We start from the raw sequence: 22,334 nt of genomic DNA, 5'->3' as shown, positions 1-22,334 counted from the left end.
CTGGCAAAACAAAAAAGCTTTAGTGATGTTATGATACCAAAACAAGTGCCACTGAGGCTCGTTCGCAAACATCCATGATGGCATTAATTAAACTATATTCCAGAAAATGTTGAAAATGCTGACTCAAAGGTGTCCGAAAAAGTGTCTACATGATGGGGATATGGGCCTGCAAAACTTAGCCACATTTTTTCAAAACTAGCCATAAAAATTAAAATAACCAAATTCACGGGAAATTATGATGGGGCGATGATCATACTCCCACTTAATAAATAAAGATCAGGAAGTGTAACTGACAAGGATGAAAGTAAATTTGACACCCTTGCACCAATTTGACTAAGCGTTAACTCTACCCTGCCGATTAGCAAATGCCCGTAAAAGATTATCCTGATTGACTAGCTTGTGGTGTTGCGTATGTTAAGAGTTCTTTTTCATCCCCAATCTTGTCGGGAAACGGTTGGGTCGAGAACTGCAATCATTAAACAGTCAGTCATCCAGCACAGTAGATTGACGAGCAGAAGAGTTTGTAACCACAAAAATATTAAAAATAAATCAGATTCGATTGCTCTTCAATGTACTTACAGGCTAAGCTAATAGTTAACCTAGCTTTTTCTAGTTGTACCATTACAACAACAAAAATAACAACAATGCTTTCTTCTTTTAATTTTCAGACAGTCTGGATGCCTTATGGCACTATACTGCCTCTCACAGGTTAGTATTGGTACTACAACAGACACTTGGTTGACTCCACTGAAAATTACAAGAGCAGTATGCACACGCTCATGTTTGTTTTGAGTGAATTGAGACGTTTTGAATGAACAATACATTTGAATAGGGAATGTCCCTCAAACCACATGATTCGCATGACAATAATAGTTGCATTTTGTCCAAATTCAAAGTATGTTGACACATTAAGAGTCATTATTCCTGTAAAATTGTTGTGTCACTGTGGACGTTCGCCCGTGCCGAGATGTTACGACATGACCTGTTTCGATGGAAATAATAATGTTAATTTATCTGCGCGATATTACCCAAACATCCAGCGTCTGATAAAAGCAATAATCTGTACTTTATGTGCCGTGTTGAGTAACTCCTTTCGTACTGTTTTTTTTACGACTTGATAAGTGAATAATGGCGTGTACGGTGCATCAACGAGGAAATCAAGCAAGCTTTTCACAGTGTTATCGCCCCCTGGGCGCATCCCCGGAACCAGTCGTCAAATAGGGCATGTGATCGTTAAAGCTGTTAATAAAGCAGCGATAAGAGGCACTCTTACGTATCTGCTGTGAGACATATAATGCCTTTTTGATAAGCATGAGTTCAGGACACATTTTCCACTTTATTGCTGCAAGGGAAATACTCTGCTTCTTTTTCCTAAAAAAAATAAGTTCTTTACAGTAAGAGCTAACTGACACAATGTTGTTTTGATGCTAGACGGCTATCAATGATCAAACAAATGTTTATTATTGTATCTAATGAGCAATTGTGGGTTGAAAGCTTTTCATTATAATTCCTCTAAGGTTTTATTATGGGCCGAGCATGTGGTGCAAAGCTTTGTCTCTTATGGTTATGGTTATAATTTGTACGCCAAATAAATCACCATTTTAAAGGCTTTTCTATACTCAAACGCTGAACAAATTTTGCTGACGCATTCATCCTGCTCGAAACTCGCATTTGGTAAATGAGTCGACCCACAAAAATACAATTCAACAACTTGTGCCTGAAAAGTCATAGCAAGTCTGACACTTTAAGGTCATTTGGAACATTTCCAAGAGTCCTTCAGAAACAAACTCCTGCTAGAAAATTCATCCAATTTCAACCAGATTTGAACTTGGTATTGAGTCATGTTGCCCATCCCATGTTGTAGACATAATAGATAGACAAGGGATGTTGACACGCTTGGAGAATGACAAACCACAATAACAACACACACCTATTTTTCAAAGCCAGTCTAAACTTTCTGATTGGTTACCACAATCCACTGCTCAAAGACGTATCATTCGTCTCACTTAAAAGCTCGTGTCAAGTCAAGAAATATTGCTGACTCTATACCTAAAAGTAGACAAACAATAACCCTGCAGGTTTGACATAATGAAGCAAAGAGTAAAAAGTTATATAATAGGACAAAAGCTGCCTCCGAAGATATTAAACAAGTACAGAGTTGCATCATCTCTTTTGTACGAGAACAGCAATTGAAGCTTATCAATTATTAGCACAGATAGCCGAGATAAACGCAAGCCTCTTCCCTCAACGAGATGCACTTTTATGGCATTATGGAGCTATTGGTTAATACTTGCCTCTGCTGATAAAATAAGGTGCATGGACGAGACAGGAAGATGGCCAGAAACAAAATGTGTAAAGCAACTTAGGAGGAAGAAGAAAACCAAACAAAACAAAGAAAAAGTTTCAATTTCACACACAAAAGGTCACCGTATTGCGTGTGTTTATGTTGTTCTTACATAAGGGGATGCTAATATGTTGATGTTGCAGCATTTGTGGGTGAAATGTTTATTCGCAGTTCTTCTGAGGTGTTACAAAATTGTCTGTAGAATTTGTCAATTATCAATTAGCATGAAACGTTCACATTTGGTTTGACCACCAATGTCTTAGACACACACACACACACACACACACACGCACGCACACACTGCTAACATTTCTCAAGGACCTCACACATAACCTCAGTGGCACACATATGTGGACAATGCACACATGTACTGTACAAGATGTGGCAGTCAAATAGTATACAAAGAAAGGCAACATATGTTTAAGCAAGTGAATACAACTTATTGTGAATAATGAGATATGTGACTTTACAAAGGTCCTAATGTCCAGTTTGTGATTAATTGAGCAATTTGTTCATTTTAGTGCTTGCCGTTTGCAGTGGTGCACATTTATCTCCTCTTTGAAAGCGATTGACAAAATATTAGGAACAACTTTCATGTTCACTTTTGCTTACTGCAAGCATATTAGATGTAATGTTAATTAAATACCTCCCTCGATGACACTATTAAGAAGGGAGCATTTTTATCTTTGTAAAGGCAATTTTTTAAAATATATTCTATTAGATTGTAGCAATGTGCTAATGAATGTTCCAAATAAGTAACGTTCATATCTGGTGTGTTAATGTACAATAATGACATTAAATAAGATGAGGTCCTGAAGCAAAAACTTCATGCAATTTACTGCACACGATGGGAAATACAAGTGAGGTTGTTTTGATAACGTTGTTTGCGTTTCACAAATTCACTCCAGAGATACATTAAATCAGAATTTTATCTTTTTGTTTCACACTGAAGTTGTAACAAAAATCATCTTTTAATTTTTAAAAACTATTATTTTTGATGGTTTGGTTGTGCTTGGCTAAAATAACTGTGATATATCACCAATACTGGTTATTATTATTATTATTATTATTATTATTATTATTATTATTATTATTATTATTGTTATTATTATTAATGCTGCTTCATGTAACGTGACGGAGAGGCTTGATTTTACGGGTTTACATTTGTTTATGAGGAGAAACGTGAAAGTGCTCCGAAAAATACAAACAATAATTCGTGTGAAACGGAAGAGTCCGTTTTACGTCATTTACACATTTTCCTGGTCCCATGCACGTTAAAAATTCATCTTTGAAAAGTTTGCTTTGAACTGGATGTTGCTCCGTTGTCCTTTATTTTTGCTTGAGCGATTAGTGATTTAATTTGGAGCTTCAATTCGCACATGGAGGCCTTTTGCGGTCATCTCTCATTCAGCGTAGTGAAACTTTTCATTTTGAATTTAACCACCCCTTGACATCAGAATATAATTATTTTTCTATAAATGGATGTTGCAACGCTTTTGCGCAAAATTTAAACTCAAACGCTGAATGTGCGTAAAACCTTTGCGCGTGTTAACGCAATGTGATTAAGAGGAAATTTAATTTAATATTAACTGGATTGTAATTACACTAACACAAAAGGCCTAATTACCTATTGTGCATTAAATATAAAATTGAAAGACTAATTGGGTTACACAGCAATGTTACAGTATGAATTATAACACTTTTCTGTAACGCTCTCATTTTTATTTAAATGCAAATGAAATGTAATAATGAGAACTATTAACGATTATTTGGATACTGATAATAATAATAATAATAACGTATAGGCTTTTTTTTTTTTTTTTAGTGGCTAGAGTCTATTTGATATTTTTCATGGTTGACTTTTGAACGTGCACCAGGCAATTTCCTGAGTTGTTGTCATGTGTGTCAGCACCGGCCCTATTGGTTCCCCTTTTGGGTTGCGTGGTGCAGGTGATCGTGCATGCGGGCTGCGGCTATCCGCCTCCATACTCACGGTTCACGGCGTGTGTGTATCGCTGCTGGCCGCCGAGGAGGTTCTGTCCATTGATCAGCAGTAGTGAATCCAGGGTTGGGCTTGGTTCGGTTTGGCGCCCGGACGGATCACACTCTGGTCGGGAATCCAAAAAGTCTCACGTGCAGGTGAGGATGCGCGTCTTTTCTTCTTCCTGAACCGGAACCAAAGGACTTTCTTCTCTTTCTTCTTTCTTCTCCACAATGTTTTTCTTCTTCTTCTTCTTCTTCTTTTGAGGTGTTCAGAGTTGCGCAACGGAGTTCGGCATGCCTGCTCCGTGGGTGTGAGCTCTGACGCGAAGCGGAGCGCGGAAACGCTTTGGATCAGCTTTGTAATCAGAGTCACTTTCAATGAGTGCCTGCATGCGCGCACTCACTCGCTGAGTGAGTGACCGAAGGAGGGAGGGACAGGAGGGAGGGAGGAACGGAGAGACACAAAGAGGGAGGGAGGGAGATATGGAAGGGGCGTCGCTTCTAATGCCATCCATTAAAGCAGTGAGTGGGCTGGATCTCATTTCTTTCTTTCTACTTTTTCATTGTTTCTGTCCCCAAAACACATTTTGCACATACATCTCTGCACATAATTGACATTTTTTATACTCGTTATATCCCTCTATAGTTGCTCTTTGTAACTATAGACTCTTAGATCCGCTTCTTCTGTTATAAAAAAAATAATCTGAAATTGATTTCCTCATCGTTATGGAGTTGTGATACCTTTTCCCACCTCATGGAGTTCATTTCTTGTCATTCTTCTCAAATTGTACGCACTCTTTAAATATTTTTTTCACTTCTAAAATTGTTCTGCTTATTTTTCTATAAAGTTTTTCATTCGTTTTTAAAGTTACTAGAACTGTTCTAATGACCTTTTGCACTCTCCTGTAAATTTTCTTCTCACTACATTCTTATCTTATATCCTATACGCACTCATTACAGTAGGCTATTTCTATTTCTTTTTCAGTTCTTGCAGTGTGTGTGTGTGTGGGTGTGTGTATCACCGCAAAATATATAATAATAATAATAATAATGTTTATTATTATTATTATTATTAATACAATACTACTACTACTAATAATAATAATTATTAATAATACAAATAATAATAATAATAATAATAATAATAATAATAATAATAATAATAATAATTCACCTTGGTGTGTCACCAAGCAAGTGAAATCCATGGCCACTCCCACTACTCACGAAGCTACTATTTGATGGACAGGTGTCAGCGCACATGAGTCTGTGCTCTATTGTAAAAGGGCCGGAAATTGCATCAGAACCACTTGACGCATTGAATGATGGATTCCAATTCTTCCACACTACACAAATGCATGTGAGATGATGATGATGATGATGATGATGAAGGCTCAACTAGAACATCGTTGTTGTTTTTTTTATTGTGTCCCCATGGATGCTGCATGCATTGCGTTTACAAATCTATCAATAGCCTACTGATAACCCCAATATTTTTTAAGTAGGCCTTTAGCCTTGTTTTTGATTGTTTTAGTTTAGGTTTTTTTTTTTACCACAATAAAAAAAAAATCACTGTTCGAACTCTGTTGTAAAATGTTTCACCTCCATCATAAATTATTTCCCCCCAAAGTTAACTGTTCATTGTGGTTTGCCATATTTTCCATGCATGCATTGTTTTAATGTTCCTTTTCACCCTGCTGTAGACCGTTATTTGTTTTGTTTTATTTTGTTTTATTTGTTCATTTTTCCTTTCGGACATACCCGAAAAGAAAAAGAACTGACGGGTTGAAGCCGAAGCTTATTAATTCCCGTTCCCAGCACATTTCTTGTTCCTTCACTTCTAAAGTAGCCTCCTTTTAAAGTAAATTAAAATATTTTTAATGTGAAGTACTTCCGATTGTTTGGAGGTGCCCCCCTCCGTCTTCTTTGATAGCAATATTTCAACTAACATTAAATTTTAGTCTCGAGGCCCTAAAAGTCATTAAACGAGATCATGAAGTAGATCAGAACCAGATTTATCCTCATCGACAGTGGCTATATTCTCACTAAACACTGTCTGCAACTTTTATTACCAAGGGGATTTCGTCGTCATCGTTTTCTTTTCTTTTCACAGCCTTCATGAAACTGCTTAATGTTGCAGGAGAAAATTTAGAGTTGCAGGTGGTTTACTTGTGAGTGGCAGTGACAATCATCGAAAATCACGTTCACCATGGCCTTCTACATAATGCAAATTGACATTACATTTCAAAACGCACTAAAAGCAACCTCACTAAACATTTGTTTACATCTTTGACTTGCCACATTTTATGTGATGTTGCCATGCAAATTGCTTATCTCTTGCGAATACTTATTTTTATTAATAGATGCACAACCAGGTTTCCTTTTCATATTTTTGTAGAAGCGTTTTATCATCTATTCATCATCATTTAAATGTGGGTTATTGGTCATGCTGAGTTCGGAGCATGTCTTTAGTTAAAAAAAACATTTAATTCTGCGCGTCTGAATAATTAAAAGCCACCTGCACCGGGGATGTTTCTTCTCGTCTTTGTCTAGTTTGCACTTCTTGGGGATGAAGAGCGACCCCACGTAGGCGGGCAAACTAGCGTGAACAATAAAATATTGATTTAAAAAAAATAACCCGCGTGGACTGGGATGATTAATTATGTATGTCATTCACGTCGCCGTGGGTGGCCTCCGTGCGCGCGTATGCCATAAACAAAAGAAAATAAATAACGTCTTAGATGTTAAAAGTTAAAAGCAGAAAAATGAAAAGGGGAATTTGTCAGCTCTTAAAACAAGAATTATAGATAAACATTTGCAATATAGCCTATTGTGTTACTCTAACTGTTCTCAATAAGACACCGTGAAGTACACATAATAGCCTATTAATAAATGGAGACCTATAGAGTATATGCGTCTTTTCTGTTTTTGCTGATGCGTTCGTGTTCCATGGGCGATAAAGCAGACGGAACTTTTGCGCCAAATTGAGCAAAAGCAGAATTAAAGCGAGGCTGAATAAGCTGATGATGATGACGATGGAGCCTCCTTGTTTGTGAATGAACATGGTTCACCGTTGCGTTGCATCTCTTATTCATACGCATACCAATTCTCTGGAGGCACGCGCCCGCGCACAAACACACGACCACGCGCGCGCTTATATGCATCGCGATGGCCTTTAAACAAAATAATTAATAATACATGCAAATACATGTGGTATAATTTTTATTAGTTGTAACATTAAACGAGGTAACAAATCTTGTTCTCTGTATTGTAATAATAATAATAATAATAATAATAATAATAATAATAATAATAATAATTAGAAGAAGTATAATTGCAAGGGTGGCAGCTATACCACTGTTTTTATTTGAATTTTCCTTCTTCTTTTTTGCCCTCTTGAACGCGTCATGTTTCCAATCAGCTTTAATTAAAAACGAAAGTAACGAACAACAGACACGCAACAGACAATTACGCGGGGGGGTTAATGAGCACAAGTAGGCTAAAGGAACATTTTTTGCATGGCACCACAATCATGTTCTTATATTTTTTTTCGTTCTTACGCTATAGTGGGAATTGGGGCAAACTATGCAAAACATGTAAACATGTTTAAATTAACTCGTAATCATTCATTTTACTCTTTTTAATGATTCCTAAAAATACGTTTGTGTACGAATTTGTCAGTCACATTAAAGTGTACATACACACGTAAACTGGACTGTCTCGTTTTTGTCAACCATTAATTTGTCTTTATGTTCGTTTACTTTACGTCAAATATATCGATATCTATATCCATATATATATATATATATATATATATATATATATATATATATATATATATATATATATATATATATATAAAAATAAGCATTGCTTCCATGCTTGCACAGGTCACGTCCGCATTAATGTTTTTCTTTTCACCTCTCAGACGGTTTCATTTTGTTCAGTTTAAACTAAATTCCCTCTTGTGGAAGCATTGCATTATTATTATTAATAATAATATTAGGGTAAGTACTTTGAACCCTAAATATCCATCACTCAAAAATAATGATTGATTGGCTGTCAGTCATCCTTTGACCACATGAAGAGAAGCTTCAGAACATCTAAAATGAAATTAAAACATTATATGTGACACCACTAACATAATTTTTCAATTAAAGCCAAACATTACAACTTACGTTCTATGAATACAATAAAAATGAATATAATATGTTCTATTATAATTTTAATTATAACCAAACAGTAAATCTAAGTTCTTCAATCATTCATTTTCCATAGTGAGGAGAATGCTAAAATCATTTGATTAAAAAAAAAATAAAAAAATCATTTTCAATGTGAATGTGGAAAATCTGCAATAACTTAATATATAGTTCAATTTTGAGTAATAATTTCAACGGGGGGGGGGGGGGGGGTGGGGTCTTTCATTGGGCCCCAAATGGTTACTGATATCTAAAAAAAAAATAAATAAAAAAAAATGACAAGTTGACCTTGAAGGTCTCCAAAGTAATTCTCACGAGTCTTATTTTCAGGGCGAATTGCCTCTCTCGTGTGTCTCTTTGGAACTCAGGCGATTATTTTTCTCCTTCTTTCTGCTAAATGGTTCCCGGCACCCGCCCCTACCCCCCCTGCAGCAGACCCCCACCACCACCACCCCTCCCGTCTCCAATATGACTCCCTACCTGAAATAAAATCAGGCCCAGCTAACGAGGAGCTTGTGAGTGTCGGCACTCTGCACTTTGTCACGGGGCCGCAACTATTTGACAGTTGGAATTATCTGTAAATACTTCATTTCAAGTAAGAGTTCCACCCAATGTTCCCTCTAGTGCTGCCCGGCCCTCTCATTGCACTCTTTACACATGATAACATAAACACTGAAAAAAAAAAATCTCATTGGTAACAGCTTGCGAGAAGTCTGAACTGGCCAAAAATACAACAAAGTCAAAATCTTTCTGTGACTTGATATGAAGTGCAGGGCGACACATTTTGGGCCCATGAGCCGCAGTTTGTGAACCCCCCAGAAAATAGCCTAATGAGGCTTTGGAACGTGTGCAGTGTTTTTCTGCCAGCTTGCTATGTTATTAACTCAAAATGTGGAAAATAATACGGCACTCAGGTTCAGGCCCTCTAAACTTGGCCCCTAATAGTCAGCCTTAATCAAATTAAAGCAGAATCCTTTCCCTTCTTGTTAGATATGTTTATACCATTAAGTCTTTCCTTGATGACGTCCTGTTCAGGCTTTTGAAAGAAAACACTAAATTCACTGGAGAGCGCGGAGCATTTTAAGCACAATAAAGTCACAACATGTCCATCCTAATAAGTGCCAAAGCGGGCTCTCGTTAGCTCTCAAGGCCCATGTTTGGACGGGATGGAAAATGATACAGGGGAGTGTGTTATTAAAGAGGAAGGAAGGTAAAGCAGGGGCAGGCTGAGGTGCTGTTCCCAGATCAGCTAAGAATAGCGCACTTGATTTTCATCCTACCATTAAGCAGCTCGGCCTTCCAGCAGGTCGTCCTCGCTTCCTGAAATATCCCAAAGCCTTCTGGGTAAAGAGAGGTGCCGGATCTGACTTTGCAGGACGGGGGCGGGACCAGTGAGAGAGCTGTCAATCATTTACCGTCAGACATCAATGATGAGGCGCTTGTCCGCTCTGTGATTTGTCTAAAAAGAGTCAATGATTGAAAACATGCACAGGGGCGGACGCCTATTAGCCATTCATGGTGTGGTTAAATGTGTGTGTGTGTGTAAGTGTGATAGTGATCTGGCGGCCTGCGCCGATGGTGCGAGGTCAGAGGTCAACCCGCCGCTGTGATCCTGTGTTTGTTATTGCTATGCTGCCCTTGGACGGGTTAACATAGCACACGAGTGCGTCAGCTGGCATGTGAACTTCCTTTAACACACACACACACACACATGCGCACAAACACACACAAAGGGTCACTTCCATGTGTGCTGATGGGCCCTGAGTGACTTTATCTAAACTGTCAAAAAGTGTTATCCAGAACAATGTTTGCCAATTTAAGTGGGTGTTGAAAATTGACCCCCACACACCTAACTTTTGGTATCATAATTACTCAACTAAAGATTTTTTTTATTATTATTATTGTTAAGTATTCAAACGGGTTGTGTTAAAGTGTGAAAAGGCCCAAGTACAGTGCTTTTCTTTTCTTTTTTAGTCTGGCATTCTCAGCCATATACAAGACATGACCAAAAATCCATTCTTTTTTCTCTTGCAAATATTAGTCGGCATTCACATTTGATTAAAACTTGACATAGAACAATACTTCCTTAAAAGAGGAGTTTGTTATAAATAAATACATAAATAAATAAATACATAAACTGTCAGCATGGCCTGGCAGTAGCACATTACTAAAATTATCTGTGGGGTTAATAAAAAAAAAAAAAAAACAGCCTTCTGTGGCCCCATCTTGTAGGCCTACCTCTAATTAGATTTATAAGAAACAAGCATGCACATACAAAAAAAAGGGTATATATATATATATATACATATATATATATATATATATATATATATATATGTGTGTATATGTGTATATATATATATGTATATGTATTTAAAAAAAAACAAAAAAAAAAACATTTATTACATTTTTTTAATTGATTTGTTGGATTTTTTTTTTTAAAAAAAAAAGGAGAGCAATGATGATGTCAAATCGAATGAACAATACTGAGCTCTCCTGTAAAAAAAAAAAAGAAAAAAGAAAAAAAAAAGAAACAAGCATGCAAAATAAATAAAAGTCCAACTTGGTAGAGGGATTTAATTTTATCTGTTTGCCATGACTACAATAACTTACTTTTCTTGTATGTACTGTTTTTTCCTTCTTTTTTATGTATATATTTTTGTTATAAACTACAAAATATGACTTGTTGTTCTTGCTGCTGTTGTTTTTGTTGTTTCTTTTCTTTTACTTTTTTTTTTTAAGGTGCAAAGGTTGGGTTTGGATTGGGTCAGATGTTTATATGTTAAATTGTTGTAATGTCTGTTTAGTGTTAACTATTCTTTGTAGTTATTGTATATCTCACTGTTGGTAGGTATTGTTGATTAAAAAAAAAGAAAGAAAAGAAAATACAAATAAAATATTTGATCACAAAAAAAAAGAAACAAGCACGCCTAAGGAAAAACAATCACTCAGAGACAGAACACATGATGAGGTGTCAATATTTTCGGTAGACCCTTAAAACTGCTGGGTAAAAAACAACAACACAATTTTGGTTAAAAATAAATAAATAAATCGGATCAGCTGCTATATCTGGGTAAATTTGACCCAGCTTTTGGTTAATTGTATCAAATTTTGTGCAACACAACCCAGAGAGTTGGGTCAAATTGACCCAAGTAGGAGGTCAGTCCAATTTTTGACCAAAATTGGGTTATTTTTTAAGAGTACAGTAGGCACACCTGACCTGTTGTTATCTTGGGCTTCAGGAGCTTTGCTGAAACTATTTTGGAATATGCACCAAAAATGCCCATTATTTCTGCTCAACAATCACATTCTTTTGGCTTTATTTGATTTTATATTCCCAAAAAATAAAACAAGGGAAATATTTTAATAAATGTAATGCTCTCTGGCAAAAGGGTTCACACACTCTAAAAACAGTTGGGTTCTGACCCAACTTTGAGTCAAGAAATTGGTCTTTCAGCTTAAAACAATTCATAATTATTATATTGGTCAGATCCTTTACTAGGATAAAAAAAATGGGGTAGTTTTGCATAAAACAACCCAGAAAGTTTGGTCAAATTGACCCATGAAGTGTATGGGTCCATTTTTTAATCCATAAAGGGGTTACTTTTGACCCAACTGTTTTTAGAGTGCATGTCGCAGAGATTAGTACTATTGCAGTAGTCAAGTCTGGGGGTGATGACAGCATGAATGAGTATCTCAGTTGTGGTCTGAGAGAGGAAGGGATGGAGGCGTGCAATGTTACAGAGGTGGGAAAAGGATGTTTTAGGGATGTGTTTGTTACATGCTATGGGATGGTGGAGTTCATTGAGATGGGGAAGGGTGGGACTTTGTGAAAATTTATGATGCGGGAAAAGCTCTGTAAAGAGGGAATGAAAAATTCATCATCATTATCAAGAGCAAAAGGGGGCTGTTGCTGACAAACACATCCGTAACATTATTGAATTTTATGTCGACTGTATTAAAAAACAAGAGGATTCCTGCTCTGTCATTCAGCATCAGTTAGGTTCTCCAGACATAAATATATTCTTTAAAATGGATGGATGGATGGATTCTTAGCCTGACACGAACTGCCATTGAAATTCAGTAGTTCTTGCACTGACGATGAAGTCTTTTTCAATATAAATTGGGTTAGAAAAAATTTCACCCACTTGTATGCCAAATCAGTTAGATTCATTTACTTTCACATTCAAAATCTTACACTGGCGTAGAATAACAAACCCTGAATGTTTAAAGGTGGTATGTACATAACTGCAACCTCCATTTTGCAGTGATTCTGAGAATGAATAGTAGCGATGCTCAAAGTAATCATTTATCTCATGTTGTTGCAGTATTTGGCTATATTGAATGTTCCTCATGCATCTTAGCCAATGTGTTTTAGATTGGCTAAGTGTCTTAGCAGCGAGCTGAGGTATGCTAACAGAGTTAGAGGATAGTTTTGTGTGCGTCACACGTGCGGACCACCCTACTCCTCCACTTTCATCCTTCAAACATGGCACACACACACATACACTAATTGGGAACATATTGGAGGGAAGGAGCGGAGTTCTGAGGGAAGAATACCCTCCTAATTGTTATTGTCCTACCACTGGAGGTTTAAAATCATCTTAGGGCTTTGTAACCTCTCTTCAAATAAACACAACATGGTACGTCCATCCTCCCTTGAAATTACACTTTAAAGACAAAATTATTAGGAAGCACCCTTAAACATTTATGTAAGGTGTGGAAGAGAAAGCCCATGAATGGTCTTTGTGGAATAACAATTACTTTGCAAAACAATGCTGCAACATCCCGCAAAAGTAATGATCAGTCGTTCCTCAGGGAAATGTCTGCGGTCCATTCATTTTCATTAAGGGCAAACACTTCATAACGGGGAGACCAACTCTGTATTTGGCTCACTTTTTCCATTTTCTGTATGTTGATTATATGTTTTAATACTTTCACTCATTTATAAGTATATGTCACATTCTGACACAATTACACTCCAAAGTAATTAACAACTTCGCTGATGATGCAGTGGTACATTTGCCTGACTTCGGTGCAGACAGCATGGATTCAGTTCCCACTCAGTGATGGTGTGAATATTAGTGCCAATGGTTGTCCATCTCTATATGTGCCCTGCAACTGACTAGCGACCAGTTCAGGGTGTACCGTTGTTTGCCCAAAGTCAGCAGGGATAGGCTGCAGCAGCCCACATGCCTGAAAAGGATAAGTGACATTGAAAAAGGATGGATGGATGGAAGGAGTAACAATCAATCATAAACAATTGTGAGTGGAATTCCTGAGGGAAGTGCTTGCAGGCCATTCATTTTTCCATCAAGATAAATGAATGCTTTGCAAAAAAGGAGAACAAGTCCACATCTTCTTCAGTTCTTATTTTCTGTATGTGAAATATTTCCTGGTTTCTTTGTCTTGGTTTCTTTGTCTATGTAGTGCACATCACATATTGTACATGATTTTGCACAATGACACACAATTTTGTGGTGTTTCTCAGGGAAAAGGTTTGTGATGCTTTAATTTTGTTTAAAGATGGATGTAAATAATGACTCCACATTTTCTTTTCATTTCCTGTTAGTGAAATGTGCCCAATACTTTTGTAGTAGTACTTTTTTGAGTAGTTGACTAATTGATTTGTCAAATTTAATATTCCACAATGAGTCAACTATTACCTTTTTTTTTTTCACTAATCACAGGAAGCAGAGCTATGTGGAGCAACAGATGCGTGCGCTGAATGAAATTTGTCCATCACATTTACTGATTGAAATTTGCTTCTATTTCTCTATGCACCACTTTGGTAAGTGAGACAGAATCAGTAAAGGAGGGGGAAAAAAGCCTGGCTCAAGATTATTTGATGATGAATACTATTTTTATTTTTATTTTTATTTTTATTTTTATTTTTATTTTTATTTTTATTTTTATTTTTATTTTTATTTTTATTTTTATTTTTTACTGGCTCTCCCAGTGGCAAGTATGCTAAACGAGAGGATTTTTTTCCCTCTTGCCTGAACTACCATCACACGTTAATGGGCCTGTACATGATGTTGCACAGCGATGTTCCAAAACAACAATCAGTCACACACAATTTATGCTGGAGTTCTTCAGGGAAATGTTTTAGGTCGATGAATTTTCTTCGAAGAAACTGAGACAGTACTACTTTGCAAAAGAATAGAAAACTTTGCATTTTCTTTACTTTTCACTTTTTCTTGGCCAAATTTGTCCTGAAACCTTTGCCCATGTAGTGGTGTATATCACAAACGGAAAATGGTTTTGCACAATGATGAGCGCAGTAACAATCAATCAAAGAGTTGAGTTATTCAGGGATTTTCTAGGTTGTCTTTTTCTATGAGGGTTAACAATACACAAAAGAGAAGAACAACATGACCAAAATATTTGACCAAATAAGGGGCTTTTCAATTTACCTTAGTGAAATTCAGTTTGCACGTTTTTCCACCAACAACAATTTCCAGGGTAATTAAATTCCCCAGGGGGCATTCAAGTACAATCTCAGACTCTCAGTAGCAGGATCTTGCTGAGCCAGGCTGGAACTTTGAGGGGGCAGGCTGTACTGACCAAGGCTGATTGGTTGGTCAAATATTTTTGGGGGTCGGGGGGGTTATTTTTACATCGGCTCAAACTCATTTGAATTAATTACAGAGAACTCAAAGGCGCTGTGGAAACACAAATGATAAATTTCCTGCGGAACTTTTACAACTAATAACTCCCTTTACCCAAAACTCAAAGATCCTGGGCTTGATGGTGGAAAAGCAGCTATTTTGTCTGTTATTGGGATTTTACATTATTTTTCACGGTAACAAACCACTATCCATACCAAACGATCAGTCCAATTTGGAGAGGTGTTCCTCAGGGAAATGACTGCGGTCCACTCTTTTTCTAAAAAACACAACAAAGATCGCAATACTTAATTCATACAGCACTTCCCCAATACTTTTTGTCCGTGTGTTAATGCGCGGTGCACGTGCGTGTGTGGGGTATGAAATAATGCAATAACACACCAGCACATGCTGGTGGAAACGATGAGTGATGGGAGGTAACGGAGGCATTAGCGTGCATGCAGACGGCTCTGCTTAGGCTGTTTATGTAAGTGGTGCTAATAGAAGAATGGCAGATGACATTGCCAGAAACCGCCATGTGTCACTGATTAACCGACCAGAGTTGCAGTGATTTCGTTGACAAAGCATCTGCATTAGTGACCCCTGTGTGTATGTGTGTGTGTGTGTATAGATTAATGACCCAGTGAAAGGCCACATTAGTGTTGACACAGTCTACGGTGCCAGACTGATATCGCAGACATTGCTTTATTTCTCACGGCTCCTTTGTTTGTAATTACTTTTACGTTATTGGCTATGACGCCAGAAGTACCCCAAACCCACGGTGAAGCATGGTGGTGGGGAAATCATGCTTTGGACTGCAATTGGAGCTTTAATGAAGCACAATACCATAGACTTACTGTGCAGTGTAATTGTACATTAATATAGTCAGATCCGTCCCAGTGGGCGAGCCATAGGGTGTCCATGTCCGCCCACCAACATACTGGCTAGCAAGAGCCCCGCACGTTTTTTGTGTCACATTGTGTAATGTGGCATAACATGTCTGTAAAATATGGACGTATCTGTAAATAATGAGAGCTGGCTGAGGACACTGTGCTAAACTGGCACATGGGGGAGTATAATAAAACTCAACATAAGCATTAAAAAAAAAATGACGACGCTTAATATGTCAGAAAACTGCACTCATCAAACTGAACTCTACTTATGTACACATAAACCTCTAAAAATATCAACAATCGCCACAATATTTTCTTTTTTTTAAGGACTAACCGTTTTCCTTATCAAGCAACATAAGCTTCGATGGAGAGGAAAGGCTACAGCCATAAAATGTTGTTTTTAACCTTTATAAAAAAAAATGTGAGAACTAATTCTAATTTACAAACATGACCTGTATATGTGACCTATATAGTGATAATATTTGGACGATTGTTGTAATATTTTCAGAGGTTCATGTGCGCATTAGTGCAGATATTAACATAAATGTTGGTGATGATTGATTACAGTTTTGGGACACTCGGCGATTTTTAGTCTTTGTACGTTACGCGCTTAAACTGTCCCTGGCACAATCACAGTACGGCAAGTGAGGAGGGACATACTGTATTAGATTAGGGTCGCCATTTATTTATCTAAAATGAAGATTGATTTTCTTTTCCCGGTGATAGCCCATTCAAAGATCAGTCAACGCATCCGCCATATTGGATGTGGCCATCATATTAGCAGGAAAATCACTTGCGTTAGAATGACATAGTACAATCAAAAGCTATGATTTGGTATGAATCCAATGAGTACTGGCTTGATGATACATCTCCAAAGATTAAGTAAGCTACGCATCCTCACAAATCACTTCACTTAGCCAGATCCGATACGGCTGTGGCGTCGACGTACTCAAGATAGCGTCAATTAATTTATGCCGTAAATGTTGTCTATAAGGCAGCACGGTGGCTGACTGGTTAACACGTCCACCTCCCAGTGCAGAGGACTTGAGATCGAGTCCGGGCTTCGGCCTTCCTGGGTGGAGTTTGCATGTTCTCCCCGTGCTTGCGTGGGCTTTCTCCGGGTACTCCGGTTTCCTCCCACATTCCAAAAACATGCATGGCAGGTTAATTGAACACCCCAAATTGTCCCTAGGTGTGAATGTGAGTGTGGTTGTTTGTCTCTGTGTGCCCTGCGATTGGCTGGCAACCAGTTCAGGGTGTACCCCGCCTACTGCCCGAAGCCAGCTGGGATAGGCTCCAGCACCCGACCCTTGTGAGGAAAAGCGGCCAAGAAAATGGATGGATGGATGGATGTTGTCTATAGTAATACTTGCTCGCAGTTCTCGCAAAGGCCGCCATTCAAGACTATTGACTGTGAGCGACATTGCTGCGTGAATGGAGTACGGTAGTATAAAATATATCACTGGAATTGGGCTGAAATCTCATATGTCACAATTTGGTCATTTCCTTTGTTGTTGTTGTGTTTTTTTTTACATATATATACTATTGGTCATGCCATATGTGAGGGTATTATTTTTTATAAATTATTGGCCATCTTAAGTGTTGAAAATGACTTGCTCTCTTTGATGATGTAATGTTAATGGTTGAACAAACATGTCGTTTTTTGGGTGTTTCCAGAAAAGTGACTATTTTGGAAGTCCAAGGTTTCAGCGAATTATGTAGCAAAGTACTGTAAGTACTCTTTGTAGGTTATTACAGGGACGGTGTGTAAGTTTTAGCGCCATCTAGTGGTGAACTAATAATTCATTCTTAAAAAAATTCAATGATATGCAAAAAAATATGTTCTATTTTTTAATTGTTTTTTAAATATAATCGTAGGTCTAGTAATCACTAATTATTTTATATATATATATGTATCGACGCCATCTTGCTGCTACGGATACCCGAAGGACAACATTGCAAACATAGTTAGCTTGTAGCTAGTGTCGGACCCAATGGGTCGACCACCTCATACCTTACACAGCTGGGGCCTGCAGGTCGTCGTTGAGTCCCATAATTCGCGCTCCCGCCGCTTGTCCCCCTCTGCTTTGCTCACGCAAACTTTTACTAGCTTCTTCCGCTGGCCCTTCTTGTGAGCCACTTCAGTTTATGGCTCCGGCTAACTCCCGTTAGCCACTCTTGTTAGCTGCTCCAGCTAACTCTGGCTCACTCAGTCTTTCGGCATCGCTTGCCGGGGTCTTCGCCAGCTGCCAAGTTGCAGTCACTCACCGGGATGCTCGCTCGCTCACGCCAAATAATAATTGGTTGGTGCTAGGCTTTGAGAATTGTGGTCTACGAGTCACCGAAGTGCACATGCTTCAAAATGCACACGTTTTGGCTGCATTCTATTATTTAGGGACATAAAGGGGTCAACTTTTACATAGTATAGTTTAAAACCCCTTCAGACCCATAGATGGTCCCACTTAGGGGTGGGAATCTTTGACTGTCTCACGATTCGATTCGATACAGATTTTTGGGTCTGCGATTCGATTCAGAATTGAAAATCGATTCTGAACGATTTCACTGACAATGACTCCTGCTTTAATTTATTGACGTGCAAAGAATCGTCATTATCTTCTCCAGTCTGACTCGCTAATGCTAATTAGCGCACTACTCGCTGTACTTTTATCACTCAAAAGAACAGCTATTCATACAAAACACTTCAGGAATGTATACAGCGAAGCATCTTAACATTACTCACCGACATATATTCTTCCTATGCTGCAAAAAAAAAAACTTTTATTGGAATAACTTCCATCCATCCATTTTCTTAACCGCTAAGTCCTCACAAGGGTCGCGGGGGGCACTGGAGCCTATCCCAGCTGGCTTCGGCAGTAGGCGGGGTACACCCTGAACTGGTGGCCAGCCAATCACAGGGCACACAGAGACAAACAATCATCCACATTCACAATCACACCCAGGGACAATTTAGAGTTTTCAATTAACCTGACATGCATGTCTTTGGAATGTGGGAGGAAACCGGAGTACCCGGTGAAAACCCACGCACGGGAAGAACATGCAAACTCCACCCAGGATGTGCTAACCAGTCATCCACCATGCCGCCCACGGAATAATTTGATTGTGACTTTTTCCTTCTACTCTCTAATGTGGCTACAACTTAACAGTGTATCAGAATGCGCAGAACCACACTGCCCCTAAGTGGCCAAATCGTGTACAACATGAACAGCGCTCCCAATAAAGGCACACACAAGGGAAAGACAGTATAAAATAATCTAAATAAAATCGACTTTGGGACATTTAAAATCGATTCTGAATCGTACTAAATGAGAATCGCTATTCTTATCCGAATCAATTTTTTGGCACACCCCTAGTCCCAGTGGTCTTGACATATTTGCGTGTCCAAACCAATAAAACGCATAATTTGGATGATGTCAACACTTCTGGTTCATGATTGGATGTTACATAACCAATCACAATCCAAAGTTGATTTCCATGATGTTCATGTTAAAGATGTTGCATATAAGCATATGAGTTTATAACCCAATACAGCCATATTATCCTGGCGCCCATTATAACAACTAAAAACATGAGATAACCCCCCAAAAAGATTTCCAAGTTGTTCTTAAATGGGAAAAGAGTTAAAATCAACACAAATTGATGGGGGCTACAACTCTATCAATTTATTACACATATGCAATATATTACACAAACCTTTCTGTATTCATTGTAGAGGATGGACCTTCATTAAGTGCCGTGGGCCATGATGTCTGTTGATGTATCAGGGTAGCATGATACAGGCCAGGTGGGCACTGATCGTGGTGTGGTGGAACAGCCAACACTTTGGTTAACCTGAGGCCAGAGCTGTTTTATCTCAGTATAGAGTAGCTAAGGAAGGCCAAGAGGTCTTTGCAGGGACAAGGCCAGGCTCACTATTGTGTGGTTGGGAGCTGCGGAATAGGAGGGGGTGGGGGGTGGGGTTAAGATGAGGCTGCCGTTGACCTGTGGGGGAGGCGGCGGGGGTTCTGTCTGTCTGTCTGTCTCCGTCTGCATGCTGAGGAAGTCTAACTGATTCTGCTATAATTTGAGAGGTGTTGGCCCCCCTTTTTTTCACCCGCCACCCATGGGAGGCTGGCCTGGGTGCAATAAGAGCTTCTTACACACACACACATGCACACGTGCTTATGAAATGATGGATAAGCAGCGGTTGGGGATTGAGAACAGGAAGTGATGATTTAAACAGAGACGGCGTGCAGCCACAGAGACTTTCAGTTAGCTAACCTCACCGTATTGGTGGGCTCCATTCCAGCTTCATGTTACCAATGCCGTGCACTCATTTACTTGACAGACAAGCCCACGTCAACATGCCAATGCATCATGCCTTACTGTATGTGCAAGTCTCATACATCTAGTGTGCAACCAACCATTTTCATTCACTGTTTGTTTCAGTGGCTAGCAAGATAAGATATTATAGAGATGGATAGATTTTTTTTTTTAAATACTGTTATCCTCTTAAAATAATGGAATGAGTCATATTTTGACCCCAAAAATATTATCTCTGCCTTCTCAGGATACTGGCCATCTTTGCTAAAATCGGTTATAACCAGATCATTAAATTTTACTCCTGAAATTAAATTATTAATACATATAAAATAACAATTATTTTGCTCAGTTTTCATGTTTTCTGAGGAAAAAATAACTGGGGAAAAAAGATTTAGGACGGTGTTACAATGATATGTTTACTAGGGGTGCACCGATCGATCGGCCGATATTCTTAGTTTCGGGGGATCGGTGATCGGCCGATCCCTTAAATATAAACCGATCTTTTCCACCGATCTCATCTCCTTCCTCAGAGGTCTGAAAAAGTCAGCCACTGTCCTCTTCTGCTGAGATGACTAATAAGCTTTTCATTTTTATTTCAGAGAACTACTTCGTTTGCAGTTAAAACAACCCTTTGTATTATTTCACAGATATTGTTCAATGTTTTCCAATAAGATAAGATTGGAACTCTGCAGGTGTAGACTGCTTGTTATTAAAAAAAAAATCGAGAACGGAAAGATCGGGATTGGCAGGTCAGACTTTTTAAAAGATCGGAGATCGGCCAGAAAATTGTATTCGGTGCATCTTTAATGTTTACAAATTATGAACCACGTTGTACGCTAAGTACGCTGCAGTGTGAACGCAGCAGGAGAGAGTGCTTGGAAGGGAGACTACTGACACGTCTGTGAATACAGACGCTCCCCAACTTACGAACGAGTTACGTTCCGAGCGATCGTTCGTAAGGTGAATTTGTTCGTAAATTGCTTCAGTGCTATATTTTGTATTATAATTTATGTTTAAAGAGAATACGTACAGTACTGTACTACGTATGTTAGAGAGAGGGAGCGAGAGACACACACAGTATGTACATGTACGTAATAAGTTAAATAAAATGAAGTTTAACTTACTTTTGGAAGATGTACTCGATGCTTAAGGATTTGATGGAGGAGGAGGAGGAAGAGGAGGATTTTATATCATGAGAGGTTCTTCGTCGTCGCTGGAATGGGCTTCAAAAGTTACTTCCTCCTCCGTAACTTCAATGTAGGAAGAAGTTGAGGGTCGCGGAGAAGAAGATGAGGGTTGATGAGTATCTTCCTTGGAGGATTTACTAGAAACTGGCCGAAAGAAGCGATCTAACTACAATTGCACAGTTTTCTTCTTTTTTCATCATAAATGATGTGGTAGCACTGTATGGCATCATTCAATTGATTTGCAACCTTTGTGCAACGTTCAATATTTGGGTCTTGCTGCTCGAAGAGTGCGATGGCTTTATCTATGAGCGACAGGCGTTTCTTCTTCTTCCTCCTCCTCGACACGTTGCTGAGCCTCCAATGCTGGGTGAGCTCTCACAGCGCCAAGCGTCGGTATTAGCGGCGGAAAGAAGCACTACAGTACTCGGAAATAGGTGCGCAATAAAAAATCTAATTTACAGCATCTCTTTCCGAACATTTTTTGACATGCGCGCATGCGCGCAGACATGTTCGTATGTACCGTTGTTCGTAACTCGAATGTTCGTAAGTAGGGGAGCGTCTGTATATACAAAGCTGTTTTGAGTAACAGTGTTAAAAAAAAATGTATTTAATTTAATCACACCTGAAACATGAAGCATAAAGTTGTCATGTGTGGCGATAGTAGAGATTCAGCCCTGTAGACCGTTCATCACTAGCGGCAATAACGCGACGTTATCTTCGGTGGACTTCTCAATGAAATGAGGAAGGAGTGTCCCCTCATTTCCCCCAAATGTTTATTTAACCTCTTCCAACCTCGCTACTCT

The 22,334-nt window shown here is 38.5% G+C and overlaps 1 protein-coding gene and 1 long non-coding RNA gene across 3 annotated transcripts in view; both read right to left on the bottom strand.

Moving 5' to 3' along the window:
* The window catches only part of satb2 (SATB homeobox 2), a 41,511-nt gene extending 36,822 nt beyond the window's left edge, over window positions 1-4,689 (bottom strand). Inside the window, exon 1 of one of the 2 annotated variants that reach the window (XM_077580911.1) lies at window positions 4,338-4,689. The gene's annotated coding sequence lies outside the window, so the exon portion shown is untranslated. Of the gene's footprint in view, window positions 1-579; window positions 601-4,337 lie in introns of those variants that run through there. The other variant, XM_077580912.1, reaches the window with a different exon arrangement.
* Window positions 4,690-13,273: 8,584 nt separating this feature from the next.
* On the bottom strand, window positions 13,274-21,847 carry LOC144061033 (uncharacterized). Its single transcript, XR_013296065.1, has 3 exons — window positions 21,469-21,847; window positions 15,350-15,411; window positions 13,274-13,719 (listed from the first exon to the last, which is right to left on the bottom strand). It is a non-coding gene; the product is annotated as an uncharacterized LOC144061033 (long non-coding RNA).
* Window positions 21,848-22,334: the final 487 nt, after the last annotated feature.

This window comes from Vanacampus margaritifer, chromosome 11, assembly GCF_051991255.1.
Source record: "Vanacampus margaritifer isolate UIUO_Vmar chromosome 11, RoL_Vmar_1.0, whole genome shotgun sequence".
NCBI classification, from domain to species: Eukaryota; Metazoa; Chordata; class Actinopteri; order Syngnathiformes; family Syngnathidae; genus Vanacampus; species Vanacampus margaritifer.
This window is presented reverse-complemented; position numbering and strand designations above follow the sequence as displayed.